General features: G+C 38.7%; 1 pseudogene; it reads right to left on the bottom strand.

Moving 5' to 3' along the window:
- Positions 1-849: 849 nt before the first annotated feature.
- Positions 850-1,814, bottom strand: LOC116101783 (annotated as a pseudogene).
- Positions 1,815-18,629: the final 16,815 nt, after the last annotated feature.

Below are 18,629 nucleotides of genomic sequence, written 5' to 3'. Positions count from 1 at the left end.
AATTTGATAGTGTACTTCCAGTAACATTTACTTCTTAAAATAACATTAATTATTTTCTGTGAGTGCATTCATGTGTGTCTATGCCATTATAACTGAAATTTTTCATTCTGCATTCATTTATTTGGCAGTTCATCCAGTTAAACTGAAATGACACACTGACTCTGATATTGACAAGAGACCTCGCTAATACTGATAGCTGCTAACCAGTCACACGCACACAACTCTATCTCGTGTCAGAGAAATATCACCACACAACCCTATTGCACTTTTTTCTTCAGGAAAAAAAAAGTATTTTTAGAAGATCAGCAAAGGTTGCCAATTTTCAATCAGTGAGTATTCCTATACAAAAGCATTAAGAGGCCAAAACTTCACAAAACAAATTTAAAAGATCCCAGCTCCATGTCTTCTGTATGTTTCTCACTACCTGGGTGGACAATTGGTGAGTTGGTCCTTCTTGAAACTAGCTACTTCATGTTCTTAGAGCTACACAGGCACTGGGGCAAGGACTCCAAGATCGGATGGTTGGGCAGACCTCAAGGGCTTCAGCTTCTTCTGAATGTCTCCTTTAAGCACTTGCAGAATCTGCCTTGAGCTCTGTGGACTCTGGCTCTCACCACTGTTTAAACAGAAACACTGAAGGTGGGGGTTTTGGAAAAATGGAGCCATTAAAATCAACCAGAAGGGTATTTTCTTGCAAATTACAACACGATTCAAATGTCAGGCTCCTGACCGGCAGCTTGACTCTAACGCAGATCTTGCAGACTTCTGTAGATGGGAGGGCCCTGGCACACGTATTTCCTCACTGCTGTGGCTTCAGGAGGCTCACAGATGTCTCTGGCCTCGGGTGCTTCACAAGCCTTTGTTAAAGTACACATTTCAGGATGACTCCTTTGGATGCTGGCTTGCAACTCATCCTCCAAGCTTGTCACATACTTGGAACTCTTCTGAGGAAACAGAGGACAGTACATGCGGGTGGCAAACACCAAACAAAAGCCAACCAGCGTGACTTGAATCGGTTATCTATGGGAGCCTCTTCAAAAAGGCTTTCTTCTCCAAGGTGTTCATGATAAACGGAGGGATGGCCATGCCAGGGGCCGCCATGTGGATCCTGGAGATGACCAACTGTGTGATGGCTTGCTTTAGTACCATTTTCATCAGTGACAGGAATACCAACCTTGAGTTCCCCTTGTCTCATCAGCGGAATGTTAATGCAGTTAGCAGCAGCTACAGCAGCGAAGGAAACGAAATGTCCTATCAGTGGTGAGACATGCTTGGTTAAGGCATTGAGTCCAAGGGCCGTCGCCACAGCGCCAGTGGTTGCAGAAACATAAGTGGTTCCTGGCTCATTCACAATGAGGGGAGCGTCACCGCTTTTGTTGGTGTAGTTGACCAGGGCATTGAAGGACTGGTTTATCCACTGGCTGTGCCAGAAGAGCACAGCCAGTGTGGTCTGGTAGAAGGTCATCATGTAGCCTGTGATGGTCATGTTCATCGGGACCTGAGCAGACATTCTTCCTATCAGAGACATCTTTTCGCCGGTGTCAGGATGGAAAGCCAAGTCATATGCGTACTTCGCTCTCCACAGCTCATTTTCTGTGAGGCCTGCAGGAATGATTCCTTGTCTGTAATCATACACCACTTTCCTCTCACTCTCTAGCTGTTCATTCGTTAAAAGATCTTTCTGGGATCAGTAACCGTGAAGAAGTGACTGGCTTGGCCAAGAACTTGCTCTGGTCCCATCGAGGCTTCTTGATATTAACGTTGGGTGGCACTTCCCCAGACATCGTCCCAGAACCACCTCCCCGGCCATCACCCGCGCCCGTTCGATCCACTTGGAGCCACCTCCCATTGCTGAAAGCTCCATGGTCCTGAGCACCACCCCTAGGAACAAGCCCCGATGCGCTATAACTGGAATTTTGGATGATCACTTAATGGTAACCATATTATAAAGTGAACAGTGTGAGTTACTTCTTTGGATTCATAGTTTAATTAATACAAGTATTTAAGAATGGAACAAATGGAAGCCAAAAAATTGTTTTATTAGCATTTAAAGAAAAATAACTGACCAAATTACATGTCAACAGATTCTCAATAAAGGGGAATTAACAAACAATGGAAAGTGCCATAACCTTGAATTAAACCAGCATGGAATTTAGCCACATAGTGGCAGACAGCCTCATTGTGGGGAGCAGGGATTGGAAAAGGTCTTCACAATGCCAAGTGTTAAGGCAAGCATTCTTAGATAGAGATAGGAATAAGACTATCTCAGAAAAGCATTGGTATCCTTTATAAGATGCTTGCTAGGGGGTTGGAAGTGTGAAATGAAAAAGCAAAGTGTTTGATCAAGCAGATAATTAATCTGCCCATATCTGTAGCATAACTTACGGTGAGGCCCACCTTCCAGTGGGATGCTCTTCCTTCTGGAGACAATTCCTTAGCCGGGATTGGTCCATGTAACTTGAAAGTAATTTCTCTGAGCAAATTCAAGATCCTACTCTCTTGGGTAAAAGAATTTTTATTTTCTCAGACTTTACTGTTACTATGATATTCTCCTTCTGAAATGAAAACCTGAAATTATTTAGGAACAACATCAGGGATTAAAGAACCCAACCTGGCATCTTTGATCTCTGAAGTGTATAATATTGCTCAGAGACCCACAAGAATGCCTGGGTTTAGCAAAGAAAGAAACTGATTATTTTCCTTCAGTATCTCTTTATTTCTAACCTGTGTAGCCAATAAGTGTTCTCTGTTTTCATCTATCCCAACTCTGGATATGTAACCCGAACAGAAATAAGTTACTGAGGAAATGACTAACCAGCTTTCTGAGAACTTATGTGGGACATTTGGTATGAGGGTTGAGGAACCACTCCAGAGGTTCTCCTGTCCCCCTGTTTCATCCTTATATGTGCAGTCTTCCATTACCTTTAATTGTCCTTACCCCTCTCCTCTCTCCCTATCTTTAACAGATGACACAGATCATCCCTTTATAACCTCACTTGCCATACTTATTCTGTTATTCACCCCTTAAATTCTGGAGGCACTCCCTTGGAACACACAGACCACTCTGACCAGGAAAGCAAGAAGCCAAACTTCAAATATCCAACTCTGTCTCCATTTCTTCAGGTCTAATTTCCCAGTCTCATTCTGATCTCAATAGCAAAGTTTCTGCTTTGGCCCATTCACACTGTCTGTCACAACTCTTTGGGTTCTAAACAAATCTGTGAAATTATGGTTGGGACTTCAGTTCATTTTCATTAATATGTCTGTCCTCATGCCAATATCCTCTGGTACTGGATAACTATAGACCTAGAGTACAACTTGAAAGTGGGTAAAGTGTGACCTCCAGAAGATTTTGTTGTTTAGGACTGTGTTAAGTATCTGAGTTATTCCTATTTTACATATAAAGTTGAAAATTTTCCTTTCCAGTTATGTAAAAAAATCTGTTCAAATTTTGATGGTGATTGCATAGAATCTGTAGAATGTTTTTGGTAAGATGGTCATTTTTACTAGGTTAATCCTACTTATTATCATCCATCTATTCTGTTAGCCTGTGACTTTTTAAAATTGACTTAAGTTTTATTGCATTATGATGAGAAAAGATATATAATTTCATTTTATCTGAATTTGTTAACATTTAAAAACAAATTTTAAGTAAATAGAATTATATCATATTCTTCTTTCCCTTTTGCACTCCAACTCCTCCTAGAGACCCCACCTTCAATACCTGCAATACCTTTTTTTAACTTTGTCATATTCTTTAAAATTTATAAAATATTGCAACATTAAAAATGAGTAGTATAAAAGTTCTTTGATATAAAACAATAAATTAAACAGTCTTATATAGATGCTTGTCTGCAGAAATACTGAAAATACATATGTTTTTCTCAATATAAATTTTAAATAACTCCAAGCATATAGCTGTATATTTTAAAATAATACATCACTACTAGTTTTTTTAAAATGAACATAAATAGATAAAGTCTTTTTGTTTGTTTGTCTTGTTTTTTAGTAGAGTTTAAAATCTTGGCTCTTACTGTGGTACAAGCCCCAAATAAGAACAATTTTTAGTCATCAAAGTTCATTGTTATAAGACTGTACTTCAATGCCCCTCACATCACCAAACGATTTTACCTCCCTAGTAGCTAAGCTAAGAATTGACAGTTCTGCTGTGCCAAGGAGTGAATTGTAGGCACAATTTTTGGATACAGATTTCCTGCTATGGTCAAGGCTATTTGATTGGAGTAATTGTCATCATTCTCAGCCCACAGAGAACAGGTTACATTCATTTAAGAAATGGTGTGTGTATTAAGGTAGTCTACCCATGAAATCATTCACCAACTGTTTCAATGAACAATGGTTCTGCTTGGAGGGTGGCACAGACATCAGGTGAGTGTAAGAATCTAGTTCATTGGCTGTGATAATTTGGAAAAGCATTCATCTCAGAGAAAGAGTAACTTATGAAGTCCTCTTCTTCAAACTTGATACAATAGTTACAAACATCAAGCAAAGCATTCAGTCTCATTCTTTGTTGTTCTCTTATAAGCTACCTTCCAAGTTAATTGTTTATTTTTCTTTTGGCTGTATAAATAATTTTAAACTGTTCTGAAAACCATAGTATAGTGTAAAAACATCAAATAAGCAATCCTATTAATAGAGAGGCTGAGATAGGAGAAGCATGGTTTCCAGACTGTTATATGGTACCTGGCAAGACACTATCAGGTACAAATAAGCAGAAAGTGTATATAGATTTTACAATATTGGACCTATTTCTCCAATTACCAAATTAGAGAGACCACCAGATGATACCCAACAAATTTTCAACTCCTCACACTTTTGAATTTGAATCAATTAGGATAAGTTGGTAATGTTAATTTTCATATTAAGAGATATTAAGAAAAATTAATTGTTACTTCCTGTTATTTTTGTATTTAGAGGTGGGATTATCTTTGTATGGGTTTGTTGAAAGGTTGCTTTCTTGTTTCTCAGGGGCAGAAGATACCGTAGAAAACATTGACACAACAGTCAAAGAAAATGCAAAAAGCAAATGGTCCTAACCCAAAATATACAGGAAATCCAGGACACAGTGAGAAGACCAAACCTAAGGATAATAGGTATAGAAGAGAGTGAAGACTCCCAATGTAATGGGCCAGTAAATATCTTCAACAAAATTATAGAAGACAACTTCCCTAACCTAAAGAAAGAGATGCCCATGAACATACAAGAAGCCTACAGAACTCCAAATAGACTGGACCACAAAAGAAATACCTCCAGTCACACAATAATCAAAACAGCAAATGCACTAAACAAAGAAAGAATTTTAAAAGCAGTAAGAGAAAAAGGTCCAGTAACCTATAAAGGCAGATCAGAATTACACCAGACGTCTCACGAGAGACTATGAAAGCTAGAAGATCTTGGGCAGATGTCATACAGACCCTAAGAGAACACAAATGCCAGCCCAGGCTACTATACCCAGCAAAACTCTCAATTACCATAGATGGAGAAAACAAGATATTCCATGACAAAATCAAATTTACATAATATCTTTCCACAAATCCAGCCCTACAAAGGATAATAGATGGAAAACACCAACATAAGGAGCAAAACTACACCTAGTCTTTGACTTTTTATTAGGAAATTGAGTCCATTGATTTTGAGATATATTGATGACCAGGGCTTGTTAAATTCCTATTATTTTGATATTGGTGATGTGAACACACACACACACACACACACACACACACACACACACACTTCTATTCCCCTGGTTTTCCTGGTGGGAGATTATTTATTTCCTCTGTTTTCTCAGGGGAGTTTAGTCTCCTTGAATTGGAGCTCATTTGCTCAGTTAGAGTTACCCCAAGATATTTTATATTATTTGAAACTATTGAGAAATGTTTTGTTTCCTTCACTTCTTTTTTTTTAAGGTCTCCTGTTTTTATTTAAAATTTATTTTTTTATTTTCTTTATTTACATGTAAATTTCTCCATTCCTAGTTTCCCCTCCAAAAAACAAAGAAACAAACAAAAACAACCAAAACAAACCCCTGTTGCTTCCCACTTCCCCATGCCTTCCACCCCGCCCTCTCCCACTTTCTGGCCCTGGCAGTCCCCTACACTGTGCATGTGTATAGTAGAGGATTGCAATTTGATCATCAATAGGAGGAGAGGAGCTTGGCCCTGTGAAAGTTCTGTGCCTCACTTCTTTTTAAGGTGGTTTCAAGAGGTCTACCAATTTCTTTGAGTTAAAATTTCATATTTAAACTACTTTGCTGAAAGTGATTATCAGCTGTAGGTAATTCCTGGTAGAATTATTTGGGACACTCATGTATACTATCATATCATCTTCTAATAAAAGTAACTGAAGATGTAGGTATACTTCTAATGGGTTTGCATTAATAAACTAATTATTCTTTTTCTTTAGCACCTTTTGATATTCTTCCCTTGTTCTCTACATTTACTGTTTTCATTGCTATTACAAAATGGACTTTCTTTTCTCATCCCATCTACTCAGTAATCTACATTCTTCTTGTGCCTTCATAGACATTTCCTTTCTTAGGTTACTAAAAATTTTTAGGTTGAAATTTTACTTTATTGATACTGTTCAAAATATATTCTAAGATTGGACCTGGATTTCTTTTACTATCCCTATCAATATCATTTGTAGATTTGGTGTTTTCATGGTGTCTCAGATGTCCCAGATGTTTTTTATCAGGAAGTTTTCAAATTTAACATTTTCTTTGATTGATGTATTCATTTCTTCCAATGTGTCTTGAATGGCTGAGATTCTTTCTTGCATCAATTGCATTCTGTCTGCAGGTCTTTTGGAATTCCAAAATGTCTCATTTTTAGAATTTCCTCAGTTTGGTTGTTTTCTTTTTTATTCTATTTCCATTTTCAAGTCCTTTTATTTGTTTTTTTTTTTTCTTTTTTCAAGACAGGATTCTCTGTGTAGCCCTGGCTGTCCTAGTACTCACTCTGTAGACCAGGCTGGCCTTGAACTCAGAAATCCACCTGCCTTTGCCTCCCAAGTGGTGGGATTAAAGTCCTACACCACCACCGCCCAGCCATTTTCAAGTCTTTTTTTTATTAGATGTTTTCTTTATTTACAATATCTCCTTTCCCAGGTTCTCCTCAAAATAAAAAAAATAAAAAATAAAATAAAAAGAAAAAGAAAAGAAAAGAGAAAAGAAAAAAGAAAAAAGAAATAAACTAAACTAACAAAAAAAAACTAAAACAAACCCCTGTTCCCTCCCCCCTCCCCCTGCACACAACGCCACCCCCTCCTGTTCACTGGCCCAGTATTCCGATATTCCCCTACACTGGGGCATAGAACCTTCCCAGGGCCAAGGGCCTCTCCTCCCATTGAAGACCTACTTGGCCATCCTCTGCTATACATATGCTGCTGGAGCCATTAGTCCCAACATGAGTACTCTTTAGTCCCTGGGAGCTCTGAAGGTCCTAGATAGTTCATATTGTTGTTGGTCCTAAGGGCCTGCAAACCCATCAGCTCCTTGGGTCCTTTCTCTAGCTCCTTCATTGGGGACTCTACTCAGTCCAATGGATGGCTTTGAGCCTCTACTTCTGTATTAGTTGGTACTGTCAGAGCCTCTCAGGAGACAGATATATCAGGCTCCTGTCAGCCAGCACTTGCTGGCATCCACAATAGTTTCAGGATTTGATGATTGAATATGGGAAGGATTCCCAGGTGGAGCAGTTTCTGGATTGTCCTTCCTTCAGCCTCTGCTCCATATTTAGCCTCTACAACTCCTTCCATGGGTATTTTGATCGCCCTTTTGAGAAGGAATGAAGTATCCACACTTTGGTCTTCCGTCTTCTTAAGTTTCTTGTGGTTTGTTGATTATACTTTGTGTATTAAAATCTTCTGTGCTAATAGCCATTTATCAGAGAATGCATACCATATGTGTTCTTTTGTGATTAGGTTACCTCACTCAGGATGATATTTTCCAGATCTATCCATTTCCCCCAAGACTTTCATAAATTCATTATTTTTAATAGCTGAGTAGTACTCCATTGTGTAGATGTACCACAATTTCTGTATCCATTCCTCTGTTGAGGAACATCAGGGTTATTTCCAGTTTCTGGCTATTATAAATAAGGCTGCTATGAACATAGTAGAGCGTGTATCCTTATTACATGTTGGAGCATCTTCTGGGTGTATGCCCAGGAGTGGTATAGCTGGATCCTCTGGTAGTACTATGTCCAATTTCCAGAGGAACCGCCAAATGGATTTCCAGAATGGTCGCACCAGCTTACAATCCCACCAGCAGTGAAGGAGTGTTCCTCTTTCTCCACAACCTCTCCAGCATCTGTTGTCAACTGAGTTTTTTATCCTAGCCATTCTGACTGGTATGGGGTGTAATTTCAGGGTTGTTTTGATTTGCATTTCCCTGATGACTAAGGATGTTGAACATTTCTTTAGGTGCTTCTCAGCCATTCGGTATTCATCGGTTGAGAAATTTTGTTTAGCTCTATACTCCATTTTTTAATAAGGTTATTTGGTTCTCTGGAGTCTAACTTCTTGAGTTCTTGCTATATATTGGACGTTAGCCCTCTATCAGATACAGGATTGGTAAAGATCTTTTCCCAATTTGTTGGTTGCCACTTTGTCCTATTGACAATGTCCTTTTCCTTACAGAAACTTTGCAGTTTTATGAGGTCCCATTTGTCAGTTCTTGATTTTAGTGCATAAACTATTGGTGTTCTGTTCAGGAAAATTTCCCCTATGCCCATGTGTTCAAGGCTCATCCCTACATACTTTTCTATTAGTTTCAGTGTATCGGGTTTTATGTGGATGTCCTTGATGAGCTTGGACTTGAGCTTTGTCGTAATGTTTGTGCAGGAATAAAAACCCTGACTAAGACAAAGAGTAATTGTGGCTTCATAGAATAAATTGGGTAGAGTACCTTCTGTTTCTATTTTGTGGACTAGTTTGAGGAGGTATTCTTTTTTAGGTCAGATAAAACTCTACACTAAACCCATCTGGTCTTGAGATTTTTTTTGGTTGGGAGACTATTAATGACTGTTTCTATTTCATTAGCAGATATGGGACTGTCTAGATTGTTGATCTGATTTTGATTTAACTTTTGTATCCTGGTATCTGTCTAGAAAATTGTCCATTTCATTCAGGTTTTCCAGTTTTGTTGAGTATAGCCTTTTGTAGTAGGACCTCCTGATTTTCTGGATTTCCTCAGTGTCTGTTGTTATGTCTCCCTTTTCATTTCTGATCTTGTTAATTAGGATACTGTCTCTGTGCCCTCTAGTTAGTCTAGCTAAGGGTTTATCTATTTTGTTGATTTTCTCAGAGAACCAGCTCCTGTTTTGGTTGATTCTTTGTATAGTTTGATTGTTTCTATTTGGTTGATTTCAGCCCTAAGCTTGATTATTTCCTGCCTTCAACTCCTCTTGGGTGAATTTGCTTCATGTTGTTCTAGAGCTTTCGTATATGCTGTCCAATTGCTGGTATATGCTCTCTCCAGTTTCTTTTTGTAGGCACTTAAAGCTATGAGTTTTCCTCTTAGGACTGTTTTCATTGTGTTCCATAAGTTTGGGTATGTTGTGGCTTTATTTTCATTAAACTCTAGACGGTCTTTAATTTCTTTCCTTATTACTTCCTTGACCAAGTTATCATTGAATAGAGTGTTGTTGAGCTTCCATGTGTATGTGGGCATCCTATTGTTTATGTTGTTATCGAGGAGCCGCTTTAGTCCATGTTGATCTGATAGGATTCAAGGAATTACTTCAATCTTCTTGTATTAGTCGAGGCCTGATTTGGACCAGTTATATGGTCATTTTTGGAAAAGGTACCATAAAGTGCTGAGAACAAGGTATATCCTTCTGATTTAGGACAAAAATTCTATAGATATCTATTAAATCCATCTGTTTTATAACTTCTGTTAGTCTCACTGTGCCTTTGTTTAGTTTCAGTTTCCATTATCTGTTCATTGCAGAGAGTGGGGTGTTGAAGTCTCCCACTATTATTGTGTGCCATGCAATATGTGCTTTAAGCTTTAGTAAAGTTTCTTTTATGAATGTAGGTGCCCTTGTATTTGGGGCATAGAGGTTCAGAATTGAGAGTTCATATTGGTATATCATACCTTTGATGAGTATGAAGTGTCCTTCCTTATCTTTTTTGATCACTTTAGGGTGAAAGTCGATTTTATTCGATAAATCCAGCTTTTTTTCTTGGGACCATTGGCTTGGAAAATTGTTTTCCAGGCTTTTAGTCTGAGGTAGTGTCTCTCTTTGTCACTGAGGTAGGTTTACTGTATGCAACAAAATGTTGGGTCCTGTTTACGTACTCAGTCTGATAGTCTATGTCTTTTTATTGGGGAATTGAGTCCATTGGTAGTAATATATATTAAAGAAAGGTAATTATTGCTTCCTATTATTTTTGCAGTTAGATGTGGAGTTCTGTTCATGTGGCTATCTTTTTAGTTTTGTTGGAAGATTACTTTTTTGCTTTTTCTAGGATGTAGTTTCCCTCCTTATGTTGAATTTTTCCATTTCTTATCCTTTGAAGGGCTGGATTTGTGGACAGATATTGTATAAATTTGGTTTTGTCATGGAATACTTTGGTTTCACCTATGGTAATTGAGAGTTTTGCTTGGTGTAGTAGCCTGGGCTGGCATTTATGTTTTCTTAGGGTCTGTATGACAACAACCCATGATCTTCTGGCTTTCATATTCTCTGGTGAGATGTCTAGTGTAATTCTGATAGGTCTGCCTTTATATGTTACTTGATCTTTTTCCCTTACTGCTTTTAATATTCTTTCTTTGTTTTGTGTATTTGGTGTTTTGACTATTAGGTGGCAGGAGGAATTTCTTTTCTGGTCCAGTCTATTTGGAGTTCTGTAGACTTCTTGTATGTTCATGGACATCTCTCTCTTTAGGTTAGGGAAGTTTTCTTCTACAATTTTGTTGAAGATATTTACTGGCCCTTTAAGTTGTAAGTCTTCACTCTCTTCTATACCTATTACCCTTAGGTTTGGACTTCTAATTATGTCCTTGATTTCCTGGATGTTTTGGGTTAGGAACTTTTTGCATTTTGTGTTTTCTTTCACTGTTGTGTCAACGTTTTTTATGATGTCTCTATCCCTGAGATTCTCTCTTCTATGTCTTGTATTCTGTTGGTGATGCTTGCATCTGTGGCTCCTGATTTCTTTCCTAGGATTTCTATCTCCAGATTTGTCTCTCTTTGTGATTTCTTAAGTGTTTCTACTTCCATTTTTAGGTCCTGGGTGGTTTTGTTCAGTTCCTTCACCTGTTTGGTTGTGCTTTCTTGTAATTCTTTAAGGGATTTTTGTGTTTCCTCTTTAAGGGCTTGAACCTGTTTACTTTTGTTGTCCTGTATTTCTTTAAGGTAGTTATTCATGCCCTACTTAAATTCCTCTATCACCATCATGAAATATGATTTCAGATCCAAATCTTACTTTTCTGGTGTTTTGGGACATCCAGGACTTGCTGTGGTGGGAGTACTAGGTTCTGATGAAGCCAAGTAGTCTTGGTTTCTGTTGGTAAGATTCTTGTGTTTGCCTTTTACCATCTGTTGATCTCTGTTGTTAGATGTTCTTGCTGTGTGTGGCTGGAGCTTATTCCTCCTGTGGGTCTGTAAGCCTGTGTCAACACTTCTGGGTGATAAACTCTCCTCTGGTAAGACCCGTGTGCAGAGGGCTATGGACCAGTTGTACCTCCTGAGTCCTGGGGGTCAGAACAAACACTGGAGACAGCCTCTCCACTTCCAAGAAAGGTGCAGAGAGGGCTCCACTTCCAAGATAGGTGCTGTCCCTCCTAGGTGTAGATGGAGGTGGAAAGGATCCTGTGCCAGCTTCCCTGCCACTTCTGAGGACTGTGCCTCCCAGCTGGTCCCATCTTAGAAAGTCACTGGAGAGAAATCGCAACTGAGTCCCTGGGTTCCATCTCTCCCTGGGGACAATCTCTCCACTTGCAGGGAAAGGGCAGAGAGGGCTGTGGATCCACAGTCCCTCCTAGATATAGATGGAGGTAGAAAGGATCCTGTGCCAGCTGCCCTGCCATTTCTGAGTGCTAATGTTCAGGAATACTTTGGTTTCACCTATGGTAATTGAGAGTTTTGCTGAGTGTAGTAGCCTGGGCTGGCATTTATGTTTTTACAACAACCCATGATCTTCTGGCTTTCATAGTCTCTGGTGAGATGTCTAGTGTAATTCTGATAGGTCTGCCTTTATATGTTACTTGATCTTTTTCCCTTACTGCTTTTAATATTCTTTCTTTGTTTTGTGTATTTGGTGTTTTGACTATTAGGTGACTATTATGTTCCTAATGGACACAATATTAAATAAAATATTTCTCAATGACTCATTGCTATTCTCATAATACACTTCTCTCAGTGTATTTTTCAGCTATCATCAAAAATAATTCTCCTTGCAGCAGCTGTCAATTAAGCCAAAAAGTTTTAACTGTGTACAATGTGCTAAGAGTAAGAGACTGAAATATTAACCCCTAATTTGCATGTGCATATAATACTTTTCCCTTGAAGACTCAGGGATTTTCATGGAATATATGGTAGGAAGATGATAAGAGCCAGAGATATTGAAGAATATCAAAGAAACTGTTTTCTGTGTAAAATACTACAGACTCACACATGAAATTATAGCAATTGTGACAGAATACAATTAATAGCTTATGTCTTACTCTCCTGGTTAATATTTCTAAATCACTTTGACACCAGTTAGTGTTATCAGGGAAGAAGAAATGCCCTCATCAGATTATGTGGGAGGTATGTAGCATAATTTTTTTATATTTTTATATTTCTTCTTATGCTAAATATAGATTCTTTTCTCATGAAATAGATTCTGATTACAGTTTCTCCTTCTTCTACTCATCTCAGTTCCTCTGTTCCCATACTCACATAGTCCTTCCCTAACCACGCTTCCTCTTTTTCTATGAGAAGTTGTTTTCCCCCTTACCCTGGCACACTAACTCTCTGTAGGATTAGGTAAATCATCTCCCACTGACTCCAGAAAAATTTCCCAGTTGAGGAATGGATTTCACTGACAGGAAAAAGCTTTAGGGAAAGTCACTGCTTCTATTATTGGGGGCCTACATAGACTTTGACATCTGCTACATATGTGACAAGGGCTTCAGCCTAGCCCATGTATGCTCTTTGGTTGGTGGTCCAGTCACTGAGATGGTCCAAGGGCCCAGGTTAGTTGAGCCTGTTGGTCTTCTTGGGGAGTTCCTATCACTTTAGGGGCTTCAATTATTCCCCCAACTCTGCCAAAAGACTTCCTGAGCTCCTTCTAATGCTTGGCTGTGAGACTTTGTATCTGTTTCATTCTGCTGCTGGGTGGAGCCTCTCAGAAGACAGTTATGCTATACTACTAACTGCAAGAATAACAGAGTTCCATTAATAGTGTCAAGGATTGGTGCTTGCCAATGCAATGAGTCGTAAGTTGGGCCTGTTATTGGCTGGTCATTTCCTCAGTCTCTGCTTCATATTTCTCCCTGTATTTCTTTTAGACAGGGAAAATTTGGGGTCAAAAGTTTTGTGGGTGGGTTACTGTCCTTATTCCTCAACTTGGAGAAGGATCCATGAGATGCTGTGAAGAAAATATATTCTTTTCTTTCTGGGAGAAATACTCTATATTGTCTTTTAGGTTCATTTGATTCATAATGTCTGTTATTTTTGTTGTTTCTCTGTTTAGTTTTTGTGTGGAGGTCCTGACAATTTGTTACAGTGAGGTGTTGAAGTCTCCCACTATTAATGTGTGGGGTTTGATGTGTGATTTAAGCTTTAGCAATGTTGTGTCTTTTCTAAATGTCAGTGCCCTTTTGTTTGGGGCATAGATGTTCAGAATTCAGATATCATTTTTGGACACTTTTACTTTGATGAGTATGATGTGTCCTTCCTTTTCTCTTTTGGTTGTAAGTTTGTAAGTTTGGTTGTAAGTTTGGTTGTAATTTTGGTTGTAAGTCTATTTTATTATATATTAGAATGGCTACTTCAGCTTGCTTCTTGGGTCTGTTTGCTTGGAAAACTTTTTTTCTGCCCCTCCTCTAAGATAATACGTATCTTTATTCCTGATGTCTGTTTCTTGTATGGAACAGAATGATGAATTCTGTTTTCACATTCATTCTGTTTGCATGTGTCTTTTTATTGGGGAATTTAGTCCATTGATTTTGAGAGATATTAATGATCAGAGATTGTTATTTTCTATTATTTTGATGTTGGTGATGTGTGTGTGTGTGTGTGTGTGTGTGTGTGTGTGTGTGTGTGTGCTTTCCTTGTTCTTGCTAGTATGGTATTATTTATTTCTTGTGTTTTCTTAGATGTAGTTATCCTCCATGGGTTCAACTTTTACTTCTGGTATATTCTGTAGGGCTGGATATGTGGATATTGTTTGGATTTGGATTTGTCATGAAATACATTTTCTCCATCTATGGTGATTGAGAGTTGTACTGGGTATAGTAGTCTACTTTTGTACCTGTTGATTCTTCGAATTTGCAAGATATCTGACTAGGACCTTCTAGCTTCTAGTGTCTATGCTGAGAAGTGAGGGGTAATTCTGATAGGTCTGCCTTTGTATATTACCTAGCCTTTTCTCCTTGCTGTTTTTACTGTTTTCTTTGGTCTGTAGATTTTGTGTTTTAGTTATTATGGGGAGGGAGGATTTTCTTTTTTGATCTAGTTTAATTGGTGTCCTATAAGTTTCTTGTACATTTATATGTATCTCTTTAGGTTTGAAAAGTTTTCCTGTGTGATTTGTTGAGAATATTTTCTGAGACTTGGAGCCTGGATTCTTCACCTTCTTCTATTCCTGTTATTCTTAGGTTAGGACTTTTCATGATATTCCAGATTTCCTGGATGTTTTGTGTCAGGAATTTTTTGATTTAATATTATCTTTAGCTGATGTATCAGTTTCTTCTATTGTATCTTCTATGCCTGAGAGTGTCTCTTCCATCTCCTGTATTGTGTGGGTGATGCTTGCATCTGTTGCATCCACTTCCCAAGGATTTCTATTCCCAGGATTTCTTTAGTTTGTGTTTCCTTTATTGCTTGTATTTATACTTTAAGGTCTTACAGAGTTTTATTTATTTCTTTCACCTGTTTAATTATGTTTTCCTGAATGTCTGAAAAGATTTATTAATTTCCTCTTAAAAGGCATCTAGCATCTTTATAAGATTGGATTTAAGGTACCTTTCTTGTTTTGGCTGTATTAGCATATTCAGAGCTTGCTGTTCTGGTATAGCTGTGTTTTAGGGGTATCATATTGCCCTTGCTTTTGTTGATTGTGTTGTTTGAAGGGCCATTAACTGTGGGCCTCTGTTTCTCTACTGAGGCATGGGACACCCTATTGCTGATGCCTGTAGTTGCACAGCACATTAGTTAGTTAAAAGGAGGTAATGCATAAGTGAGATATTTCATTATAGGAAAGAGAAAATAGGCCGCTCATATAGAGAGAAAGAAAGAAGAGGAAGGAGAGGAAAAGCAAAGGAGAGAGAGAGAGAGAGAGAGAGAGAGAGAGAGAGAGAGAGAGAGAGAAGAATGGAAGCAAGAGAGCAAGAAGGCAAGAGAGAGAACCAAGAGCAAGAGAGAGAAGACTAAGGCAAGAGAAAGGGGGAGCAAACCTCCCCTTATATTGTGTGAGTCTGTGGGACAGGCCATGCCTGGCTGTGGTTAGATGACTGAGTGTAGGGTTCAGTTAGAATGCTGGAAGCATGGGGCATTGTCTACCTGACAGAGCACACATCTCCTGCAGGGGCACCCGTGAAAGGCTGTGATTGAAACAGGAGCCAAGGGTCCAGAAGTTATAGCTGAACTCCTCCACTAGGCCCAGGTTGCATGAATAGACCACTGCCATACAACTAGCCATCTGGATAATTTTGGTTCCTGGATGTTCTTGTTGTAGGAGGAATTTGGTGGGGGTGAAACTGGATGGGCCTGGTATGGCAATCCTATTATGGATATCCTTGGGCTATATTATGGTTGCAGGTCTTCAGTTTTGTATAGTTTAGGAGCATCAGTTCTGATGAAAGTAGATGGAGAGGTGGCAGGAGAAAGAAGGTCTCCCTGTGGTAGCAGGCTGCTCATGTAGCTTTGCTTGGCCCAGAGGGCTCAGAGAGCAGGGAAAATAGGTATGGGAAGGGAAAATTACCTGTATGGTTCCTGAGTTTGATGGAGGGCAAGGAGAATTGGCACGAGAATGGAGGTCTCCCTGGGATAGCAATCTGCTCAGGGCAGTTTGACTTAGCCCAGATGGCTCCACAAGCAGGGAAGATGGGTAGGGAAAAGGATGGGTGGGGAAAGGGACTCTTTACCATGAAAGTGTGTTGGATTTTTTCAAAGGGTTTTTCAGCCTCTAATAAGATGATCATGTAACTTATTTTTTCCTTTCAGTTTCTTTATATGGTGGATTACATTTGGGGATTTTCATACATTGAACCATCCCTGAACCTGTATGATTCAGCAATCTCAGGTCTGACGAAGGTGGGGGGGAGAGGCAATGGGAAAATGGTGGTCCTCTTTGGATAGAAGGCTTCTCAGAGCAGCTTGATTTGAGCCAGAGTGCTCAGAGAGCAGAGAAGATGGGTAGAGGAATGGCTACTTACCTGCATAGTTCAGAAGTCTGATGTAGGTGGAGGACAGATGATGAGAGAATAGAGATCCCTCTGGGATAGCAGTCTGCTTAGGTTAGCCTGGCTTGGTCCAGAAGGCTCAGCAAGCTAGGATAATGGTTGTGGAATGGAATCTAACCTGTATAGTTCAGGAGTCTTGGGGTTGATGGATTTGGGAGGAGCAGCAGTGGAAGAATCAAGGTCCCTCTAATATAGCAGGCTTCTCAGGTCTGGTTCATACCCCATTTTTTTTAAGTTGAGTATTTGGTTTATTTAAGGTTCTTTATATTTTTGGATAGTAGCCCACTGTCAGATGTACAGTTAGTGAAGATATTTTCCCAATTTCTACACTGCCTTTTTGTCATTTTGACAGTGTCCTTTGCTTTCAGTTTTATGATGTTCCAGTTATCAAGTGTTGATTTTGCAGCCTGACCCATTGGTGTTCTGTTCAGGAAATTGTCTCCTGTACCAGTGAGCTCAAGGACATCTTCCACTTTCTGTTCTTTTAAATTTAGTGTATGCCATTTTATGTTGAGGTCTTTGGTCAACTTGGATTTGAGTTTTGTGCAAAGTGATAAATATGGATCTCTTTGCATTCTTCTACATGCAGGCATCCAGTTATGCCAGCACCAATTGTGGAAGATGCTTTCTTTTTGTCATTGTATAGTATTGTCTTTTCTGTCAGAACTCAAATGTCCATAAGTGTGGGTTTATATCTGGGTATTTGATTTGGTTCCATTTATCAAATGTCTGTTTCTATAGCAATACCATGCAGTTTTTTCACTATTGCTCTGTAGTACAACTTGAAATCAGTATGTGATTCCCTTAGAAGTGCATTTATTGTTCAGGAGTATTTTACCTTTCCTGATTTTTTTTGGGGGGGGGGGTTCTATATGAAGTTGAGAATTGTTCTTTCAATATCTATAGAAAATTGTGTTCAAATTTTGATAGAATTGCATTAAGCCTGTGGATTGTTAGTGGTGAGATGCCATCTTCACTACGGTGATCCTTCTGATCTCTGGGCATGGGAGATCTTTCCATCTTTTGATATCGTTTGCAATTTCTTTCTTCAGAGCTTTGAAGTTCTTATCATACACGTCTTTTACAAGTTCAGTTAGAGTTACACCAAGATATTTTATATTCTTTGTACCTCTTGTGAGTGGTTTCTTCCATAATTTCTTTCTCACCCCATTTATTATTTGTATAAAGGAGGGCTACTGTTTCTTTGAGTTTAGTATATTTACTATAGAGTCACTTTGCTTAAGGTGTTCATCAGCTGTAGTTGTTCTCTGGTAGTGTTTTGGGGATCATTTTTGTATACTTTCATAACATCCACAAATAGTGATATTTTGAGATCTTCCTTTCCAATTCACATTCCCTTGATCTCTTTATGCCATCCTACTGCTCTAGCTAGACCTTCAATTAGTACATTGGATAGATAGGGAGAGATTAAGCAGTCTTGTCTTCTCTCCCTTAACTTAGTGGGACTGCTTTTCATTTCTCTCCATTTAATTTGAAGTTTGCTTGTTGTATATTGCTTTATTATGCTCAGATATGTCCCCTGTATCCTAGACCTCTCCAAGACTTTTATCGTGAAGGTGTGTTGGATTTTGTTAAAAGGTTTTTCAGCCTCTAAAGAAATGATCATGTAATTTTTCAGTTTCTTTATATGGCGGATTACATTTGGGGATTTCCATATATTGAACCACCCCTGCATCTCTGGGATGAAGCCTAATTGATCATGATGAATAAACTTTAGGCTGTGCTGCTGGATTTGGTTTGTGAGAATTTTATCAAGTATTTTCACATCGATATTCATAAGAGAAATTGATCTGAAATTTTGGAGAATCTTTGTGCAGTTTAGGTATCAGAGTGATTGTGGCCTCATAGAATAAATTTGGCCATGTACCTTCTGTTTCTGTTTTGTGGAATAGTTTGAGGAGAATTGATATTAGCTCTTCTTTGAAATTCTGATAGAATTCTGTGCTAAATGCATCTGGCACTTGGCTTTTTTTTT

The sequence above is a fragment of the Mastomys coucha genome, unplaced genomic scaffold (assembly GCF_008632895.1).
Source record: "Mastomys coucha isolate ucsf_1 unplaced genomic scaffold, UCSF_Mcou_1 pScaffold21, whole genome shotgun sequence".
NCBI lineage: Eukaryota > Metazoa > Chordata > Mammalia > Rodentia > Muridae > Mastomys > Mastomys coucha.
Note: the sequence above shows the minus strand (reverse complement) of the source record. Positions and strands in the feature narration are given on the sequence as shown.